The sequence below is a fragment of the Ictidomys tridecemlineatus genome, chromosome Y, assembly GCF_052094955.1.
Source record: "Ictidomys tridecemlineatus isolate mIctTri1 chromosome Y, mIctTri1.hap1, whole genome shotgun sequence".
NCBI lineage: Eukaryota > Metazoa > Chordata > Mammalia > Rodentia > Sciuridae > Ictidomys > Ictidomys tridecemlineatus.
Window position 1 is genome coordinate 6,632,945 of NC_135494.1, and position 23,311 is coordinate 6,656,255.

Genomic DNA, 23,311 nt, shown 5'->3' on the forward strand with positions numbered 1-23,311 from the left:
TTAAATGTGAAGAGTGAAGAGAGTGACAGATTTATTGAGATAAACATTCACAGAGTAATCCAGTGGAGGCTATAATTTGTTTTCCACTTATAACCTATGGAAGTTGTAGGGTGGTGAGAAGGATAGGTAAATTTTTTTGTGGCTTAGCAATTGCTGTGTAAATGTGGTTCACTTCATGCTTTGAATATAATCTTTGCTGTTTTGCCACTGACACTTATTTTAAAAGGAGTATTCCCCTCCCCCCTCCCTCTTCTCTCTTTTTCTCTTCCTCTTCACCTCCCTAATGGGATTACAAAAACAGGGTTACCCTTTGTTCCTGATGTTAGGCCTAGTTATCTGTCTTTGGGCACTCACTCACCAGTGCTAGAGATGACCTCGATGATCTAGGAAGTGATTATCTCCCAAATTAACAAGTGAATTACAACTCCAAAAAATGGTACAGATGAATTACCTCTTTAGAAGTCCTCTGTTCTCCCTGATGGGCAGAATCATAGCTTCTGGGACAGGATTCCCCTGTGCTGCTTGTTTGCTAGCAAATCAATAAAATTTTCCTTTTTCTCAAAACCATGACTTCTTATTAAATTGACATTGGGGACAAGGATTGAGCTGTCAGTAACAGCCAAGGCATTGTCAGGAAGTATTCTGGTGGTTGTAAACACTGTTCAATGTTGCATAAATTGTTTCTCAAGATTTCAGTACCAGATAACAGTTCTTATATTGTATTGTCTGGAGTTTAGGTCTGGCTGACTGTTGTTCTGAGTCTGAGTGTCATGGAGTGAGAGTTCTATGCTAGAAAATATATTTCAAAATGGTGTTGCCTAAATCAAATTCATCTTATATAAAAAGCTTTGTCCCCAATGCAATTCTAAAAACTAGGACACCTTTTTTTTTTAATATTGGTTCATTTTAGTTATATGTGACATATAATTCATCTTGACATATTTATGACAGGACTGGATATAATGTATTTTAATCCACTATCTGGTATGCATTACTCTCCCTTCCTCTCCCACCTTCCCTTCTTTTTTCTTTCCTCTGCTGATTTTTTTCTGCTTTTTACTTTGTGTTTTGTTTGGTTTTTAATCAGTGTCTTGTGGATGTACATGATGGTAAGATTCACTATGGTATATTCATGTATGTACCTAAGAATATTAGGTCAGATTCACTTAGCTGGAGGACATGGTTTTGAGAAAAAAGATGAAAAAAAAGTTTATAGCTTTCCTAGCAAATAAGAAACACTGGAACTCCTGTCCCAGAAGCTGTGTTCTATCTATCAGGAGGAACAGGGAGTTTTTTTTTTTTTAGAGATGATTCAAAGATTGCATTTCATGTGATCTCAGTCTAAAATTGTGATTCACTTGTTAATTAGGGATATAGTTATTTCTGAGATCTTTTATAACCATTCCCAAGTGTAAAAATTATTTGGTTCCTGTGGTGTGTGTGTACTCAAGAATAGATAACTCTGCCTAAAATGGAGAATAAAGGTGATTCTATCTCCTCTGCAATTAGTGAGGGGGAGACATTAAGGAGAGGAAAGGAAATGCGGGAGAGAAAAAGAGAAAAAAAATCTCTTAAAAATAAGTCATGGTGGCAGAGCACTAAGGGATCTATTCAAAGTGTAATGTGGATTGCTGTTATAAAAACTGTAAGGGTCTGGCAAAGTGTGGGAGGAAGAGACCACCAAGAGACTAATTCATGCAATTGCAGAAGGGGATTTATTGAGGATCCATTCCAGCGCACTGGGGCTCTGTGCTCATTCAAGAAGGGAGAGCAGCCCAGAGCCCAGAGCAGAGGTTAAGCAGTGCTTAAGTACACTTTTTGAGGAGGGCGGAGGCTTTGCATACATCATGACAAATCATCATGAGGCGTGGGAAAAATCAAACAACAATTCTTAAACTTGATTAGTACATTCATTGGCGGGAACAGGTCGGGTGGGGGTGATTGGTCACTCCTAACCGGGGTACACATTCAAACTGATTGGTTCAGGCCCTGTATGCCTATGTGGCAAGCTGCACAGGGCCCTAGGCTATTAATCAACTGAATGGCCAGTAGGGCATTGTCTTAACTGCCTCAGGAATTTCAGGTTCTGGGTGTAGCAGAGGAACTTAACAATACCTGGTCCTTCACTTTTTAACTCAGGCCTTGCAGCTTAGAAACTTTACCCTTTCAAAACTTCTAATGTGTTCCACAATGTATCCTCCACTGGGTTCAAATTTTTATGTCTGTCCCAAATTGTATACAATACCAAGTATAAAGGTGGATGTTCTGCCTCTGCTACTTTGTTTTCTGCTTTTGGTGCTGCAGTTTTCTTTTTACAGGTTGTTAGCCTCTGAAAGTCTCTAAGGTTAAATACCAATAAATCAGGTCTCTGAGCTATCAAACTGCCAGTTTCCAATCCCTTCTACCATAAGATGGGTATTTATCTTGAAATAAGAAGAGGACTATATCCAAAGATATATATTTAGTAAAGGAAAGGACAACATTGAAATAACATTTCCCCAAACATCAAGTACAGAGAATGCAAGAATCACAATGATTTTAATTAAAGCAAAGGTTTGAGAGGACTTTCTAGCTGACAGATGTAAGTCAAAATAACCAAAACAGTTTTGGCACTATTATGAAAGCCCAAATAACAGGGATGTTTTCAGATCTCAAATGTATTGGCTAGTTTTTCTTTATTCTGTTGTGGAGTCAGGTACTGAAGAGGCTCACTTTCAGGGTAGACTGTAGTGCTAGTTACAGAGGGGCACTGAGTTTGATAGGTCACAATGAAGGTGAATTAATCATTGGAGACTGAAGCAGCATGTATTGGTTTGGGCAGTCAGGAAAGATGTAAAAAGCATGGAACTTATTGTTATTCAGAAGGGATGAAAACTCAAAATTCAGCTGGAATTCACTGCTTATCTTCTTTCTCTGGGACCCTTTGTTATCCAGAGCTTCATTATTTGCTTTTTCAGGACTTACTATCAATGGGAAAATCCATGGCCTAGTGCTCAGTCCCTTCAGGACTCATTTGTTACTGAGAAGGAGTAATGTTTGCCTCCCCCAAACCCACCTTTAGGGCCATACTGTCTTCCTGTTTTCCCTAGGGGTTGTTATTTTCCATAATCCTTCAACAAAAAATACATAAAAGAGAATATCTGGAGCATATAATAGGAGAATTTACAGAGTATTCATAGACAGGAGTGAGGGAGAATAGGAGATAAAGTCTTACTCATAACTTAAGAATTATAACACATGCTTTGTTTCAAAAGATTATTCTCTAAGTGTGTGGGGTTTGAATATGGTGATTAATGAGGAAACTTCCTTCATTTTCATGTGAAGGCTTGGTTCCTCTAAGTGTGTTTTGAGTAAATTTCATGTTTGGGGAAAAGAGGTGCTCAATTGCTGGGAGATCAGTTCCTGATATGAATCACTCAATTGACATTCCCTCTGACCCTGAAAGGTATATAATTGCCAAAGGATATCTCCTATTTTTGTTGCTCTTATAAACAAGCATTCATCTTCTAAGGGAGAAAAATCCCCAGAAACTGAGAAACTTTATTTGATCCAGCTGTATGGTGTGAGAAGAGAAAGAACAGGTTTTAAAGAGGACTGCAAGCTACTTTGTAGTTTCATATTTCAAAGATTCTTACCAGATCTCTAGACACCATTAATAACTTTATTGCCACTTGAATCAACATGGCTTGGGAATTTCTCAGCCACCCAAGAAGGGAAGCAATAGCCAGTGAGGTGAATCAAGGTTATGCTTTTTAGTCTTTGAATGTGAAGAAGTATTGAAAGAGATTCTATAAGGAGCTAACAGATTAAGTCATAGAACACTTTTGAGCATCTGTGTATGTGACCCAAAGAAAATGTCACAGAAGAGATGTCTCCAGAGAAGAGTCCAAGGAGTTCTCAGAGAGAAGGGTCAACACCTCTCAGAATTTCTTGGCAGAATTTTCACATGCGTTGGGAAGCAAATGCTGTATCACTGAGATATAGCCCTAGCCCTCTGATCAGATATTCTATCTTATATAGTTGCAACAGAATTTCACATGCCTATGTGCACACAGTTACTGAGTGTGCAGCATTTCCAAGTTCCCCCTTTGATGCTTTGACCGTCTCAGGATCAAAGAGCAACATGTTGATTCAATGACTTAAATACCTGTAACATCATAAAATATGTAGCCATTTTCATTTATATTTTAACCACGGCTTCCATGAGGCTGGAGACAAGATCTTAAACCAGAGAGAGCAGACAAGATAGGAGTAGGCATGCCCTTAGCATGAAAATAACCAACAGTTATGAGAGTTTTGTATGTCCCAAAAGTAAAACCGCCTCTAAATAATCCCTAGTTTTCAACCTTTCCATTCTGGCTGCCATTATAGACATACTTTCCTTCCCATATGATCTGCGATTTCCTTTATTATCTTGTCTATATCATTAATGTGTAATAATATTTGCTTCCACATATCCAGAATTGTCCATCTGGGGCTTGCCATTCAGTTTCTATATTGGCATTGCCCCAGGCCTGTTTGAGATTAGAGAACTTTATATGATTTGAGAATTCCCACCACTGTTTTTTCTTTCTGGGTAGTTACATCACTGAATTTTGGCCCAGACATGTCAAAGTCCCAATTAAGATGTTAAATTGTTGTCTCTCTTGGGTAAGACAATATTTTCCAATAACTGAGGTTTTTAGAATCAAACAGTAGTAGTTGGATGGGGAAACATTGTTTTACTAGCTAGACTTCATGAAAGTATAGCTTTTTAGCTTCCTGTATTCTCTAAATTAATGGTGTACAGGGATCAGAGTTAAGCCAAGAGCCTGAATCTGCTTCTTCACAATAATTTTGCCTAACTTTCAACAAGGCAATTGGCAACATCTAGTCCCAGTGTAGTGGGTTTCCTGATAATTTGTTTACTTGTAACTTTAGAGTTTGGTTTATCCACTCCAACTTCTCAGAGCTCTGAGGATGGTATGTAGTGTATAACTTCTAGGTGGTCTTCAATCCCTTTGCAACTGATTGCCCCACATCAGTCATAAATGCCAGCCCATTATTTGATCCCATGGTAATTGGGTTTCTGAACCAAGAAACCTTCCTTTAGGAGAGACCAGGCCAATTAATGTGCCTTCTCTGTGCAAATAGGGACCGCTTCTAATATTTGCCCAGGCTAAATTTCCCACATACCCCACTTTCAGAAGCAAGCATCTAAGGCTAAGTGATTTTGATAGTTAGCATTGTGCATTTTAGTGCTCTGTTTGGCCAGTAAACTGAGGTTTCTTTCAATTTCCTTAGTTAAAATTCCAGCTTGACAAATGCAGCTTGACAAAGTCCACAGAAAGACTAGCAAAAATTTATAGCCCAAACTAGACATGGTGGCACACACCTATAATTCCAGTGGTTCTAGAGGATGAGGCAGAAAGAACAAGTGTTCAAAGCCAGCCTTAGCAATGGAAAGGTCCTAAGCAACTCAGTGAGACCCTTCCTCCAAATAAAATACAAAGTAGGGCTGGGGATGTGACTCAGTGCCCTTAGGTTCAATCTTTGGTAGTGGTGGGGGCAGGGATAGTAGGTGGAGTAGCCCTAGACCCAAGGATGCTCAGTGAGGTCCATACTATATCTTTTAATGAGGCTTCTCCAACATTTTGTACTCCAGGGGAGGCCATAGGTCCCTGACATTGATCATTCTAGGCATATGTTTCACATTGTTAACATACTGCTTGGGTATGTTGGAGAGCTGGGTAATGTAGAAATGTTTGAACAATGTGGCCATCTGGCTAATGTCGATAAATGGTGGGACTGCTTGACAAAGGCTAGGTCTAGGGCCTCAGGAATTGCTATTCTTCAAATTTCTGCCATCAATCCAGGAGATGACTCCTAGTTTTAGTTTTAAGCCAGGTGCTTCATGTTCTGATAGTTAGAGTCCCATACTGCCAATGGACTAGGAAATAGAAGAGGGTGACAGACAGAGCCATTGATTCTGTTGTTTCATTGGAGGCCATGAACTTTCCCTCTTGGTCTGCTTTTACAGTTTCTCTGAGCAACTCTGATGTTTCCCCTTTGATGTATCTGATGATGAGTGACTGTCATTCTTCAGGAGCCCTTATAGCATCTTAGAGTGATTTCTTTATTCTACTTTATTTATGTCTTTCCCTCCTGAGTTGATTAGGCCTTTTATTTATTCAAAGATTGTGCATGTGGAGGTAGTGAAGGCATATTTGCAGTCTTAATATGTTGACACATATCCCTGCTTCCAGAACAAGGGCTCAGGTCAGTGCAGAGAGTTCTACTTTTTGTGCTCAGGTTCCTTTTGGCAAAGACAAAAGTTGTACCTCAGGTGTGGAATTTGAGGTCACTATAAGCACCCAACAATATTTTTACCCTCTTCTACAAAACTGCTTCTATTTGGAAAGTACTCAGCCTTAGGGTCTTTGAGAGGTTGGTCTGTTCAGTCTAGTTGGCAGGAATAATATACTTCATCCATGATTTTGATGTGACCTTGATCTGGTCAAGCTGGCTTGAATAATAGGCTGTATGATCACAAGACTTAAGATCTGCACTCTTTCCAGGTGGGATGTATGGTTTTTTGCCCAGAATTCCATGATATTTGACCATTTGGGTCTTAGCTAGGTCTTGCCTTTTATGCTCCATTACTGTCAATCTAGAATGTGGCACTTGGACCATTAATTCTTGTTTCATAATTTGTCAGCCTCTGACACTAAAACTGCCATGGTCACAAATGCTGTGAGTAGGATGGCCAGATTGGGCAACAGGTTCAGGTTGTTTAGAAAGAAAGATGATGCCATGGACCCAGTATTTGGATCAGGATCCCACTGTAACACCAGAACATATGAGTGAGTGAAGCACCACTTAATCTCCTCAAAGTTTGTTAGTTGATCTTCCCATAACTAAGGATTTTGTTTACCCAGTTTGTGGCTTCATAAAGGAGTTTTGCAAGACAGAGAAATCCAGAAACCTGTGACCCTGATGAACACTCCTTCCTAATGTTGGTTTGACAGAACCAGGGTTGTACAGATAATTTATTATTTCTCTGGAAAGGGTTGGCATTGTTCTTGGGATAGCTGAAAAACAAAGTTTTTTTTTTCTTTTTGGAATCCAGGGCTCTTTATGGGTGAATCACATCCCCAGCCCTTTTTTATATTTTATTTTGAGACAGAGTCTTACTGAATTGTTTAGGGTCTTACTAATTTGCTGAGAGTAGCTTTGAATTTTCAATTCTCCTGCCTTAGCCTCCTGGGATTGCAGATGTGTACCATTACACTCTCCTTGGCCTTTGTTCTTGAAACCTGACAGCCAGTTTTCTGTAAGAGGGTGAGGAGTAGTTGTGTTCCATCCATAAAATCCTCCTACGTTTGGCCAGCAGTAGGTTGTCCACACACTGGTCTATGTGCTAGAGCATCTGTATTGGTCTGCTGGGAAAGCTTTTAAATCAGAGGCTAACATAGTGCTGAAAATGGTTGGAAATTTTTCAGTCTTTAAGGCTGTCTGATCCATGTCAGCCTACCTTTGTCTCTATTCTTAAGATTTCCCCAATGGAGACGGAAGATAGGTTAATTCTGAGACCAGGCAAATACAGAAGAAGGCATCTTTGAGCGATAGACATGTGAAGAAGGCAGCTTTAGCAGGATAATAGTCTGGAATGGCTTATAGTCAACTGTTTCCAGCTTTTGGACTAGCAGGAAAATTGTGTTCCAAGATGATTGGCAGGGTTAGAAGATTTTATGCTTTAGAAGTCTCTCTAGGTGCCTGTGGATCCCAATTTGTGCCTTATAAGGAATGAAATACTGTTTTTCTCAGACAAGCTTAGCCCCCTGCTTTACTTCTACTATTAATGAATGCATAAGTCAGGCCAGTCTAGCTCATACCCCCAGCACCTTGAAAGGACACTCAGGTTCTTGTAACAGCCTTTGCATAGACCGCTGAAAGACCACTCTTCTACTTGTAGGACTGTGAAAGTCAGAATTTTTGCTTCTACATTTCCTAGGGCCAGGGTCACTTCACTGTAAGAGTTGAAAGTTTTGTGGGTCTGCAGCTTTCCCAATAGATTCTGACCCATTAACATCACAGGGCAGTCAGGAAGGTATAGGAAGTTTGTGAATAACTTTGTGGCCACCTAAATTGCATCATCAAGACAATAAGCACTGGTGACAAGATCAGCTACCTCTGACTCCCACAATTGTGGCTTATCTCTGTGAGAGGGGCCCACCAGTTAAGTTACCATAGATTGTTCTGCCCTTGTATGAATCATGAAATCCATGACCCAGTCCCCTACAGAGGCTCCTGGGGTCTAACAAAATGCAAACCAGTCCTAGTCTTCCTCATATTTTCCCATAGCAGCCAATCCAACAAAATCATCCTCAAGGTCTTCATAAGGTACTTTCATTGTTTGTACCATCCTTGAACCACTTGGCCTCACCCCCTTGGTCCAGGGGCCAGGTGATAATCCTCTGACTACTGGGGGCTCTCATTCTTTCAGTGTTCCAGTGAGTTTTTTTCTTTTTTTGGGGAGGGGGTTTGTGGATACCAGGGATTGAACCTAGGGGTGCTTAACCAATGATCCACATCCATCTGCAGCCCTTTTTATATTTTATTTAGAAACCGGTGAGGCTGTGATCTCTGAAATCTCAATCCTATTATCTCAACCTCCTGAGCTGCTGGGATTAAAGGTGCACACCACAACACCCATTCCAATTGACAGCAGTGGTCACACTGGTTCCTTTCTAACCTCACCTGAGGTTCATCTAGATGGGATACCTTTTCCATGAGTGTATGGACTATCGACAAAGACAGCAACAAGCAGATTTACCTTCTTTTCATTTCTGCCTCACTGTGGGCTCCTTGATCTCAGTTGATGAACACTTCCATTGCAAGTAGTTGGCTTATATTCATTCCAGTGAAACCCTCTAACTTCTGTTGTTTATGCTGGATGGGTTCCTAGGCCTGACCTATAAAATCTGTATTAACCACTCACTGACACTCAACTGCCTCTGGATCAAAGGGTGTGGAGATGTAACTTTGCATAATCTCTCAAACAATTGACATGAGTTCTTTTTACATCCCTGAAGCACCTCTGAAGTCTTGCTCATTTTATGACTTTCTTCCCTCCTTCCTCATGCTACCAGAAAGTGCCTTTTAGTAACACTCAAGCATCTGAAACTTCTGATCATCATTAGAGTCCCATCAGGGATCTTCCTTGAGGAATTGATTCACAGTTCCTGCATGTTTTTCCAACTATTTTAATGCAGCATGGGTAATTTGTAACTGTTCTTCAACTATAAAAAGTCAGAAGTAGCTGGCACAATAAGTCCAAGCAGACTTGTGGGTCTGAATGATGAGTTGTATTAAATCAATTACAGCCCGAAGTTTCTCAGTGAAGGAGAAGGTTTGGATTTTCCAGTTCAAGAGATCTATGGTAGTAAAAGGCTAATATGAAGGTTCATTGTCTCCCTTGCACATGAGCATCTTGATCTTAGTAGATGGGCCTTCAGCTCTTTTCAGTGGCATCTATAGGGCACCTCAGCATGTGTGGGAGATGTTGAGAGCTACAGCTGAAGGGGCTCCAGCAAACTTCCAGCTACCAGCTGATGATTGGCTCACAGCGAGCCCCAGCAAACTTCTAGCTGCCAACTGATTGGCTCCTCTGCAGTGATGCTCACTGGGCTGTTTCCCTACCCTTTCAGACCACGGAGCTGCTCATTGGGGGACCTGTTTTGGGGGGACCTTTATTTGGCTCTGCCCACTCGACCAAGCCAATTGGCCTCAAGAGCAGGAGGAGTGTGGGGGGGGTGAGAGGCTTGTGGGAAGCTGGTGGTGGCAGTTGGGCTCTGAGGGAATTCCTGAAGAGCTGTGTGGTGCAGTGTGTATGTTCTAGAAATAAAGTTCATTTCTTTTGACAAGTGGCTCCTGAATTGTGCAGGGTTCTCCTGGTAGTTCTCAGTTGGAGTATATTGGGTTAAAAGTGTCAGCGTCAGGGTGGCTATTGTTAAGGCTGCTTGGAGTAGCCTTGTGGGAGGAGTGGACTCAGGTATATAAGCATCTTCTGGCAAGATTCTGGCTGCAGTAGATATAGGAAACTGAGACAACACTGAGGATTCAAGTAGGGGAATCTCCTCTGGCTCTCCAATTTAAATGGCCTTCTTAGATTGTAGTCAGCATTTTGAATGAGCCATCACCTGAGCTATCATATTTATTTATAGTTTTTTAATCAGCTGGTACATTCTTTATTTTGTAATTGGTCTTTTAATATCAGATATTGATCAGATAATATCAGTACACAGTGAGACTAATTATTTGGGATGATTATCAATATTAAATGCATTCGAGAAGTCCAAAATAACAGCTATGTTTCCATTTTGTTTTTCTTTTATTAGTTTTATCTTAGTTTCCAGACAAGATGGAAGCTAATGTGGTTGAAAGAGACCATGTATTGTCAACAATCAATGTAGGGGAATTTGTAAGGGAGGTCAAGAGTTCCTATAATGACCTTGCTAACTAGTTCTTTATCTAGTGATCTCTTGTAGGTCCAACCTATTTTGAACTATTTATTCCACAGGTCTTGATTTTGTGGTAGTAAACTCCATAGTCTCTTATAGAGACTATAAAATTATAGAAATTATTTTAATAGTCCCTAAGGAGTAAACTAACTCTTATTTGCTACCCACTTCCTCCCAGAAACCATGTCAATCACACACAGGGGAAGAAAAAGGGAAAAGAAAGAGCAAATGCTTTGTCTACAGCTGTTTTCCTCAATGAGATATTCCAGGTGCCTCAGCATATGTGGGACAGTATAAACTTGAGCATCAGAGCCTCTCTGAGGACCCTAAGCCAGACGAGGATCACTCCAAATTCCTGAATCAGGACTGTACACTCACTTTGTTCTTTGATGAAGTTGGAACTCTCCCATTGTTCATCTTCTTCACTCACTCTTACACAATATCTCCAGCTCTCTGGCCAGTACCTTAGAGTTCAATTTTCCTCTAGCATTATCAATAATATTTAGGGAACTCTGGGAAAATATCAGATTCCTCTTTTGCCACTTAGGGGCAGATCTACTTCTTATACCAGGGTTTCTACCTGTCTAGTTAGTTGTGCTCCCCATGCTGGTTCCTGGGTTCCACTAGGTTCCTTTGTGCTTCTAGGTCCTTGCCCTAGCACCCTGAGAGCATTCATAGATCAATTGGTCTGCTGATGCCAAAGTGAGGTTGGCTCTCCTGGTGTTCTAGGGCTCATACCCCAGCAGCAAGGGAGGTAAAATCACCATCTCCAAATCTTGGACACAGCCTCCAAGAATAGTGGAATTCTCATACAGAGAGAAGGGACACTGGGTAGTTCAGCAGGAAGCAGTTTTATTAATGCCAGCACTGACCCAGTGGATTCACATCCAAATGCAAAGCTGCAGGGTGTTGCCTCTGTTAGTTTCTTTTTACATGTTAGAATCTTTGTCTCCCCTATATGGTAAAATACATTCTTTTAAAAAATTTGTTCTACTTTGTTATACAAGAGAATAAGATGCATTTTTTTTCTTTTTCTAAATTTGTTCTAATTAGTTAAACATGACAATAGAATGCATTTTGACACTTCATATGTAAATGGAGTATAACTTCTCATTCTTCTGGTTGTATATGATGTAGAGTTGTACTGGTTGTGGGTCATATATGCACATAGGGTCATAATATCTACTTCATTCTATTGTCTTTCCCACCCCCGCTCACCTCTCTTACCTTCAATTCCCTCTGTCTAAATCAAAGTATCTCTTTCTTCCCTAGCTTCCCCTCTTTATTATGAATCAGCATCTGCATATCAGAGAAAACATTCTGCCTTTGGTTCTTTGGGATTGACTTACTTTGTTTAGCATAATATTCTTTAGCTCTATCTCTTTACCAAAAAAAATGCTATAATTTCATTCTTCTTTAAGGCTGACTTATATTCCATTGTGTATAAGTACCAGATTTTCTTTATCCATTCATCTATTGAAGGGCACCTAGGTTAGCTCCATAGATTAGCTGTTCTAAGTTAAGCTGCTATAAATATTGATGCAGCTATGTCACTATAGTATACTGAATTTAAGTCCTTTGACTATAAACCAAGGAGTGGGATAGCTGGGTCAAATGATGATTGCATTCCAAGTTTTCTGAGGAATCTCCACACTGATTTACATATGGTTACACCGGTTTGCAATTCTACTAGCAGTGTATGAGTGTACCTTTTCTTCACATGATCGACAACACTTATTGTCACATATATTTTTGATAGTTGCCATTCTGACTGGAGTAAAATGAAATCTTAGTGTTTTGATTTGCATTTCTCTAATTGCTAGAGATGTTAAACATTTTTCCATATATTTGATGATTAATTATATTTCTTCTGTGAAGTATCCTTTCAGTTCTTTAGCCCGTTTATTGATTGGGGTGTTTGGGGTTTTTTTGTTTGTTTTTTGGTGTTGAGTGTTTTAAGTTCTTTATATATCCTAGAAATTAATGCTGTAACTGATATGCTTGTAGTAAAGATTTTTTTCCCACTCTGTAGGCTCTCTTCACATTGTTGATTGTTTGCTTTGCTGAGAACAAGCTTTTTAGTTTGCATCCAACCCATTTATTGATTCTTGATTTTACTTCTTGTACTTTAGGAGTTTTGTTAAGAAAGTCAGATCCTAGGCTGACATGGTAAAGACTTGGGACTATTCTTTCTTCTATAACATCTCTATACCTAAGTCTTTGATCCACTTTGAGTTGAGTTTTGTGCAAGGAAAGAGTTAAGGTTTTAATTTCATTTTGCTACATATGGATTTCCAGTTTTCTTAATACCATTTGTAAAAAAAGGCTATCTTTCTCCAAGATATGTTTGTGGCAACTTTGTCTAGTATGAGATGCCTTATGTGTGTCTTTGTGTATTCTTTTCTGAACCATTGGTATGTATATCTGTTTTGGTGCCAATACCATGTTGTTTTTGTAACCGTAGCTCTGTAGATTTTTTAAGATCTGATATTGTGATACTTCCTGATTCACTTTTCTTGCTAAAAATTTCTTTGGCTCTTCTGAATCTCTTAATTTTCTAAATAAATTTCATGAACTCCTTTTTTAATTCTATGAAGGTCATTAGAATTTTTATAGGAATTAAATCTGTACATTTCAACAATATTCATTCTGTTTATCCAAGAGCACAGGGAATCTTTTCATCTTCCAAGTTCTTCCATTCCTTTCTGTAGTGTTAGGTAGTTTGTAGTATAATAAAATAGAAAATCTTGATGATATTAACAAATTTCTAGGACATATGATCTACTAAAACTGAATTAGGAGGACATACACAATTTAATGAGATAAATGAAATAGAAGATGCTATCAAAAGCCTACAACCAAGAAAAGCTGAGACCAGAAGAATTCTCAATGAGTTCTGTAAGACTTCAAAGAGTTAACACAGTACTGATAAAGTACCTCTGGGTTCAATCCACAATATCCCCTGCCAAAATAAATACATAAAAAAGAATAGCCTATCCATTGTGGCTAGTTCTCTCTCAACATTTTATGACATTTTAATTTCTGACAAATAGGCAAATAAATGAAATAAAAGGCATCTGGATTGGAAAAGAAAAACTATATTTACTTGCAGATTAAATGATCTTGTATACAGAAAGTCCTCAGGAATACACTAAAGAGATTATTAGAACTAATAAGTCTCACAAAATTGTAGATAACAAGCTTTTGTTTGTTTTTGGTACTAAGAATAGAATCCAGGAATGCTTAATTAAACAACATCTTTAGCCTTTTTTATTTTTTATGATAGTGACTCATTTATTTGTTTAAGCTGGACTTGAATTTATGATCCTTTAATTTAGCCTCCCAAGTTTCTGAATTATAGGGTGTGCCATCAAGCCTGGTTAAACTATATTACAAGATTAACATGCCAAATTGCAAATGTATTTTTAGCCTCTATTGTTATAGTGTAGCAGCAGACCCCAGCCATCTGCCACTAACTTCTTCCCAGATGTCTCACAAATTTGAAGAGTGAAACCCACAGACAGTAGAAGACAACGGAAGGAGTAAAACTTATTCAAGTGAGAAGAAAAACAGTTCTTAATGGGTGATAGGGAAACTGATATCAGGTTGCCATTCAAGTGTACTAGTTTGAGGATTTCTATAGCTATTTAGTAGGGTCATTAATCAATATTTATGCTAGTTAGGTATTGGGAAAGTACTAAGGATGTTGATCAATAGCTACACTAATGAGGCAGTGGAAAAGTCTGAAGCCTAATTGGTTTGACCCATAACATTCTGATTTGCTGGTTCTTGACTCTGTAGCCCTCCTTCAGGTCTACATTGCCTTTTTTTCCTCACTGCCTGGGGACATATGCATTGTTAGGAATGTTTGAAGTGTTTCTACTTGTTCATTTCATGGAGTTACTTTTCATTTAAAGAAGCCTCCTTTGTGAATGGGGAGATTGCCTTATCTGTCTGCATATTTTACTATCTGTCTTATTTAAAATCAATTATAATTCTATATATTAACAAATATCAATCTAAAAGTGAAATGGAGAAAAATATTTTACAGAGAAGAAGTCATCAGAATGAAATACTTACGATTAAATATAACAGATTTGCAAAAAAAAAAAAAAAGCAGGTTTCAGGTTGTTGAAAGAAGTTTAAGAAAATCTAGATAGTTGGGAAGATATTCATGGATTGTACTACAGTATTAAAGGCTAATGCTCCAACTTGAACCACAGATTCAATGTAACTGGAGATACCAAAATAATTCAAATTCTAGCTGACTGCCTTGAAGAAGAGTATCCTGGTATTCATAAGAACATTCAAAAGCCTATAATAACCAAAATAATAGTAGAAAGTATGAACAAAAAGGACTCACATATCTTTATACAGCTATAATCATCAATCTAATGTGGTTCTAGCCAGGTGCTGGGCAGAGATCTATAATCCCAGAGGATTAAAAGACCAAGGCACAAGGATCACAAGATCAAGACCAGCCTCATGAACTTAGGAGGGTCCTAAGCAATTTAGGAAAACCCTGCCTCAAAAATTAAAAGTAAAAATTGGTGGGATATAACTCAGTCACAATTCACTCCTGGGTTAAATCCTCAGCCTCCACATTCATACCAACCCAATGTGATTCTGATGTAAAAATGTCAGTGAGGTACAATTTTGACTTAGAAAGTTTTCTCACTTGTGGTCAGTTGATTGTGTCTGGAGATACTAAGATAATTCAGTGCTGAAAAAACAGCTTTTCCAAAAATAGCTGTAATATTCATGGGCAAAAGCAGGACTTCCTCTTTCACACCATTTGCAAAAATATGTAGAAATTTCCAAAAAGCAAAATTTTCTGGCTCATATTATAAAAGTCTTAGAATGTAAAAATAAATTTTTGTGACCTAAGATTAAACAAATAAAAGGTAAATCTTTTCTTATCATTTAAATACTTGTACTATTATCTATAACTTAAACTGATGATACTATGGCTAATGCCAAGGTTTTACTCAATTTTATTAAACAAAGAAAAGGGGGGAAAACAGGACCCCATAGGTACACATTCGTAAATATATGATATATTTATCTTATAAATATCTTAATATTTTTTCTTAAATTGTGACATTGAGAGTTTTACTGTTGCTGAACATGATTCAGTAAATTAAATCAGATTTCAAAGATAGAATTTAAACCCTGACATAATGAAAATGACTGAGTAACCTGGTACAGGAAAGTAAATTTTCAACTGCAGAGTTTACAACCGGTTATGCAGCTTTATGAGATTGTCAGGTAAGTAAAAATTATGAAAAGATTTCACTAGACCCATTTCTCAGGTCAATTTTTAATGTACACTGCAGTGTGGGCTGAGAAATCCACCCATGAATCTAGATTAATTGTACTGGTTACAATGGTCAGTTATACCTATATGTTGATCCTGTGGTAATCAGGCTATCTGGGATTTTGAGGAAAAAGAAAGCATATATATTTACTTATCTGGACAATTGTCAGAAAGATTATTAAAAATAGATTTTTCTCATTCAGGCCTGTTAATTACACAAAATATACACCAATGTATTGTTGCCCTGATTATTCTATAATAGAAATTGGCACCTTTCCTAAGTAGATATATTGTACAAATATCTTGTCACTACAACACAAGGTATCTGAAATAGTGGATATATTTTAGGCTGGTCTCCTAGAATGGACTAGAACAATCTCCTGAGGATGCCATAACTCCTAGAAACTTTAACTTTCAGTGAGATGGCACCCAAAAAAATGTTTTGATGTTTTGACTTCTTCATCTTTTTTAATATATTTGTTTTTAATTTATATATAACTACATAATGCATTACAATTCTTATTACATATGTAGAACACAATTTTTCATATATCTGGTTGTATACATGATATATTCACATCAATTTGTGTCTTCAAGGCTCAATTTTTTCTGACTATGAAGAATGCTAGATTTCACAATTTTACATTCTATTAAACTATATTCTGACACTCAATTAAATAACTTGTCATTCTATGACCTGAGATAAGTTGTCCAATTTAAGAGGCCTCAGTTCAGCTATCAATAAATGGAAACAGTGTTCATAATCCCTTCAGCTTCTTACAATTCTTTTTTTTTAAAGGGGGCAAAAGTGCCTTTTTTTAATTGGTTGATCAAAACATTACAAAGCTCTTGATATATCATGTTTAATATATTAGATTCAAGTTGGGTATGAACTCCCATTTTTACCCCAAATACAGATTGCAGAATCACATCTGTTACACATCCACATTCTTACATAATGCCCTATTAGTAACTGTTGTATTCTGCTACCTTTCCTATCCTCTGCTATCCCCCCTCCCCTCCCATCTTCTCTCTCTACCCCCATCTACTGTATTTCATTTCTCTCCTTGTTTATTTTCCCATTCCCCTCACAACCTCTTATGTGTAATTTTATATAACAATGAGGGTCTCCCTCCATTACCATGCAATTTTCCTTTTCACTCCCTTTCCCTCCCACCTAATGTATCTGTTTAATGTTGATCTTTTCTTCCTGCTCTTCCTCCCTGCTCTGTTCTTAGTTGTTCTCATTATATCAAAGAAGACATTTGGTATTTGTTTTTTAGGGATTGGCTAGCTTCACTAAGCATAATCTGCTCTAGTGCCATCCATTTCCCTGCAAATTCCATGATTTTGTCATTTTTTAGTGCTGCGTAATATTCCATGGTGTATAAATGCCACATTTTTTTTAATTCATTCATCTATTGAAGGGCATTTGGGTTGGCTCCACAGTCTAGCAATTGTGAATTGTGCTGCTATGAACATTGATGTGGCAGTATCCCTGTAGTAAGCTCTTTTAAGGTCTTCAGGGAATAGTCCAAGAAGGGCAATAGCTGGGTCAAATGGTGGTTCCATTCCCAGCTTTCCCAGGAATCTCCATACTGCTTTCCAAATTGGCTGCACCAGTTTGCAGTCCCACCAGCAATGTACAAGAGTACCCTTTTCGCCACATCCTTGCCAGCACTTGTTGTTGTTTGTCTTCATCATGGCTGCCAATCTTACTGGGGTGAGATGGTATCTTAGGGTGGTTTTGATTTGCATTTCTCTGACTGCTAGAGATGGTGAGCATTTTTTCATGTACTTGTTGATTGATTGTATGTCCTCCTCTGAGAAGTGTCTGTTCAGGTCTTTGGCCCATTTGTTGATTGGATTATTTATTTTCTTATTGTTTAATTTTTTGAGTTCTTTGTATACTCTGGATATTAGGGCTCTATCTGAAGTGTGAGGAGTAAAAATTTGTTCCCATGATGTAGGCTCCCTACTTACCTCTCTTATTGTTTCTCTTGCTGAGAAAAAAACTTTTCAGTTTAAGTAAGTCCCATTTATTGATTCTTGTTATTAACTCTTGTGCTATGGTCCTATTAAGGAATTTGAAACCCGACCCCACAATATGTAGATGGTAGCCAACATTTTCTTCTATCAGATGCATAGTCTCTGATTTGATATCTAGCTCCTTGATCCACTTTGAGTTAACTTTTGTGCATGGCGAGAGGGGGGGATTCAGTTTCATTTTGTTGCATATGGATTTCCAGTTTTCCCAGCACCATTTGTTGAAGATGCTATCCTTCCTCCATTGCATGCTTTTAGCTCCTTTATCAAATATAAGATAGTTGTAACTTTGTGGATTAGTCTCTGTATCCTCTATTCTGTACCAGTGGTCCACCCGCCTGTTTTGGTACCAGTACCATGCTGTCTTTGTTACTATTGCTCTGTAATATAGTTTGAAATCAGGTATCGTTATACCGCCTGATTCACGCTTCCTGCTTAAAATTGCTTTTGCTATTCTGGGTCTTTTATTTTTGCATATGAATTTCATGATTGCATTATCTATTTCTACAAGAAATGCCTTTGGGATTTTGATTGGGATTGCATTAAACCTATAGAGAACTTTTGGTAGTATCGCCATTTTGATGATGTTAGTTCTGCCTATCCATGAACAGGGTATATTTTTCCATCTTCTAAGATCTTCTTCTACTTCCTTTTTTAGGGTTTTGTAGTTTTCATTGTATAAATCTTTCACCTCTTTTGTTAGGTTGATTCCCAAGTATTTTATTTTTTTTGAGGATATTGTGAATGGAGTATTTTTCCTCATTTCCATTTCAGAAGTTTTGTCGCTGATATACAGAAATGCCTTTGATTTGTGCGTGTTGATTTTATATCCTGCCACTTTGCTGAATTCATTTATTAGTTCTAGTAGTTTTTTTGTAGACCCTTTTGGGTCTTCTAGGTATAGAATCATGCCACTCACAAATAGTGATAATTTAAGTTCTTCTTTTCCAATTTTTATGCCTTTAATTTCTTTCATCTGTCTAATTGCTCTAGCCAGTGTTTCGAGAACTATATTGAATAGAAGTGGTGATAGAGGGCATCCCTGTCTTGTTCCAGATTTTAGAGGGAATGCCTTCAATTTTTCTCCATTGAGAATGATGCTAGCCTGAGGCTTGACATAAATAGCTTTTACAATGTTGAGGTAAGTTCCTGTTATCCCTAGTTTTTCTAATGTTTTGAATATAAAGGGATGCTTTACTTTGTCGAATGCTTTTTCTGCATCTATTGAGATGATCATATGGTTCTTAAGTCTATTGATGTGGTGAATAACATTTATTGATTTCTGTATATTGAACCATCCTTGCATCCCAGGGATGAATCCTACTTGATCATGGTGTACAATTTTTTTGATGTGCCTTTGTATCCGATTTGCCAGAATTTTATTGAGGATTTTTTTTCTTTGAGGTGTCTTTGTCTGGTTTCGGAATCAGGGTGATGTTGGCCTCATAGAATAAATTTGACAGAGCTCCCTCTTTTTCTATTTCCTGAAATAACTTGAAAAGTATTGGTATTAATTCTTCTTTAAAGGTTTTTTAAAACTCCGCTGTATACCCATCCAGTCCTGGGCTTTTCTTGGTTGGAAGTCTTTTGATTGCTTCTTCTATTTCATCTATTGATATTGGTCTGTTTAAGTTGTGGGTATCCTTCTGACTCAGTCTGGGCAAATCATATGACTTAAGGAATTTATCGATGTCTTCACTATCTTCTATTTTATTGGAATATAGGTTTTCAAAATAATTTATAATTGTTCTCTGTATTTCTGTAGCGTCTGTTGTGATATTGCCTTTTTCATCCCTTATGTTAATAATTTGAGTTCTCTCTCTTCTTCTCTTCGTTAGCATGGCTAGGGGTCTGTCAATCTTATTTATTTTTCTAAGAACCAACTTTTAGTTTTGTTAATTTTTTCAATAGTTTCTTTTGTTTCAATTTCATTGATTTCCGCTCTGATTTTAATTATTCCTTGCCTTCTGCTACATTTGCTGTTGTTTTGCTCTTCCTTTTCTAGGTCTTTGAGATGAAGTGTGAGCTCATTTATTTGTTGGTTTTTTCTTTTTTTGAGGAATGACCTCCAGGTGATGAATTTTCCTCTTAAAACTGCTTTCATTGTGTCCCATAGATTCCGATATGTTGTGTCTGTATTTTCATTTATCTCTAAGAATTTTTTTATTTCCTCCTTTATGTCTTCTGTAACCCATTGATCATTCAGTAACATATTGTTCATTTTCCATGTGATGTAGGATTTTTCCTTCCTTCTTTTATCATTGATTTCCATTTTCATTCCATTAAGATCAGATAAAATGCATGGTATTATCTCCACCCCTGTATATTTACTGAGAGATGCCCCATTTTTTTTTTACAATACTGATAGGCCTAGTAGACTCCTTAATGTGAGAATTTAGAGAAAGGATGATGAATATCCTGTAGCCTGTAAAACTACAACTTATTGTATCATTCGTTATTGCCAGCTAATATTTCAGAGCTATAGTATGCTGAAATTAATGTTCAGGCTTTGAAACAGGTGGATGTCAATTAATCAGACCTAGGAAAGCTCCTGCTCTTAGGAGTAACTATTGTAAATATTATTCCTTTCATCTACAATTACAGCCTGTGTTTTAAACTTACAACATGTAAATTTTCTTAATAGTTTGTCTTAACTTACTTCCAAGATCCTTTATAGTCAGATAAGATTATTAAAATATATTTTTCTTATTCAGTCCAATTATTTACATAAAATATCCACCAGTGTATTCTTGGAAGCATGGGAACTGTTAAAATGCTCTAGAGGTCAATAATGTGAATGAGTCCTTTGCTTTATGGTGTGTGGAAAGGCTTAAATGCCATGCCAATGAAAATGTCTGTTACTATAGCCAAACACAATACTTCCCAATAAAATTGGGAAGATTAAAAATCTTCTGATGAGTGTTTGGCAGAATAATAATAATAACCTTTCCGATCTTCCAAGTTGATTATGTCATTGAGATAATATGTTTTCTACTCATTCCTTTTGTGTTTTAATAGTAGATCCTGATGTCAGCCCAAGAATCCAGTGACTAAAAGATATGATTCGCTAATTGCCTTGAAATATTAAGAAAGGGAGAATATGTGAGGAACCACTTTGACTTACTATGGCTTCCAGTCCTGATACACCACAGGGATCTGAAAGATTATTGTAGTTTGGCAAGAAAGTGCCATGACTTATGACTCTCCCTGCCCCTCAACTCAGATAGCAAGGCCAGTCTTCTGGCATATCCCTGGGGTTGAGCAACACTCACCAATTCCTTTGAAATCCTATCCCTTTGTAATATTCCATGAAAGCTCCCTTCTCTTGTGTGTCCCCTTCTCTTGCTCTACCTTTGGATGTAGCCTTCATGGATGTCAGTAAATAGCTGACAATAGACTTCATAAAGCTAGACTCAATTTCCTGAAACCTGACCCCTTGCCTCATTTAAATGGCTTCTTCCCAGGAAAAGGGTTCAGTGACTGTGCACACTCTCTCTCCCCCCCACCCACCCAAGGTAAGAGAAGCCATCAAAGGACTCAAAGATAAAGGTAAAAGTAAAAAATTTATAAGCATGCTTTTTGTATCTCAGTGGTTCATGAACCTTTCTTTAAGATTTAGTATTCATTTCTTTATCGTAACCATCACAGTATCACAAGTGAGAAATCCTATCTTTAGGAGACCCCCAGTCTTTTGACATTTTCAAATGGCAAGGCTGTTTGGCCTTTGCCTTAGAGGTATATTATTATTATTTTTAATCTTCCATGGCTTTTTTCTGGAAGTAAACTCCTTAAAGGTAATCTTATGTAGGTACTTACAGGTATAAATTTTCCTTTTAGGACCACTTTTGGAATGTACCAGGGATTTTGATATATTCTTTCTGTATTCTGGTTTGTTTTCTCAGTTAATTTATCTCTCATTCATCATTCAAAAGTGTATTGTTGCTGGCTGCAGTGGTGCATGACAATAATTCCAACACTTAGGAGGCTGAAGCAGGAGAATCACATATCCTAGGCCAGCCTCATTAATTTAATGAGGTCATAAGCAATTTAGTGAGATCCTGTCTCAAAATAAATGAAAAGGACTAAGTATTCTACTCTGTGGTAAAATGTCAATCCCTAGTGGGAAAAAAATGCATTATTTAATCTCCAAGTATTTTTACATTTCTAGAAGTTCTTTTTGCTTTTGATTTCTGATCTTAATCCATTTGTATTTTACAAGATGCAAGGAATCATACTTTTTTGAGGGGGCATGATACTTACCACTTGCTATAAGTCAGTTGGTAGCCTATAATATTGTTTGTTTTGGAGAATGTTCCATGAGCAGTTGAGAGTAAAGTGAACTCAGCTCTTGTTTAATGAAATATTCTATATATATTAGTTTGTTAGGTCCATTTGATTTATAATTTTTAGGTATGAAGAGGCTTTATTGGACTTTGGATAACCAATTTGTGAGAGTAGTATGTCAAAGTCATTCATTATTATTGCATTGGGTTGTATTTGATTCTTTAATGTTTGTTCATTTGTTTTACATCAGGTACACAGATGTTTGGAGTACAAAAGTTTACTGTCGTGTATTCTTTTTTTGGTGTATTTCCTTTGCAGTAATAATAAACTGAGTTGTAATCTCAGGCACTTGAGAGGCCAAAGCAGAAGGATTACAAGTGTTAAAGACATGCTTTCATCTTTTCCTACAAATTTTAATTGGGTCCTTACTCATGCTAATGATTTTCATTTTATTTCCTCCTTTTTAATTTTATTTTGTATCTGTCTTAAGATATTGATGACTAATTATCTTTTATATTTTGTTATTATTATTAGCTTTGCAAATAAAATCTGGAATTTGGCCTGGGGATATAGCTCAATTGGTAGATTGTTTCCTTTGCATGCAAAAAGCCCTGGGTTCAATCTCCAGCACCACAAAAAATAAAAATAAAAAAAATAAATAATAAAAAACCAAACAGACAAAAGAATCTTGAAATTTATTTGAGAGAGAGAGAGAGAGACAGAGAGAGAGAGAGAGAGAGAGAGAGAGAGAGAGAGAGGGCGCGCACTAGCTTAGATTTATTTGCATATGTGGAAAGCCTTAGACAGTGTATATTTTTTAAACTAAAATAACAGTAATTTTCTAGGATTAACTCAATTAAAAAATAGTATTTCATATCCTAATGACCAATTTCTAGCAATAAGTGCAACTTGTGGAGTTTATTACTTTGAGGGACATAGAAACAGGAAAAGACAACAGGATGAGTAGTTCTTTTATTTTTCATTGATATCTGATTGGTAAGAGCTGGTATTATTACATCTCATGAAAATTTGATTATTTAAAACTTATTTTTCTTTTTCTTAAAAAATTTTTGATTATCTGTTTATAAAGCATTTTCTGAAATGAAATGGCAAATATATCATGTGGTTCAATATTTCTTAGGTGTAGAATTATCATATGAAA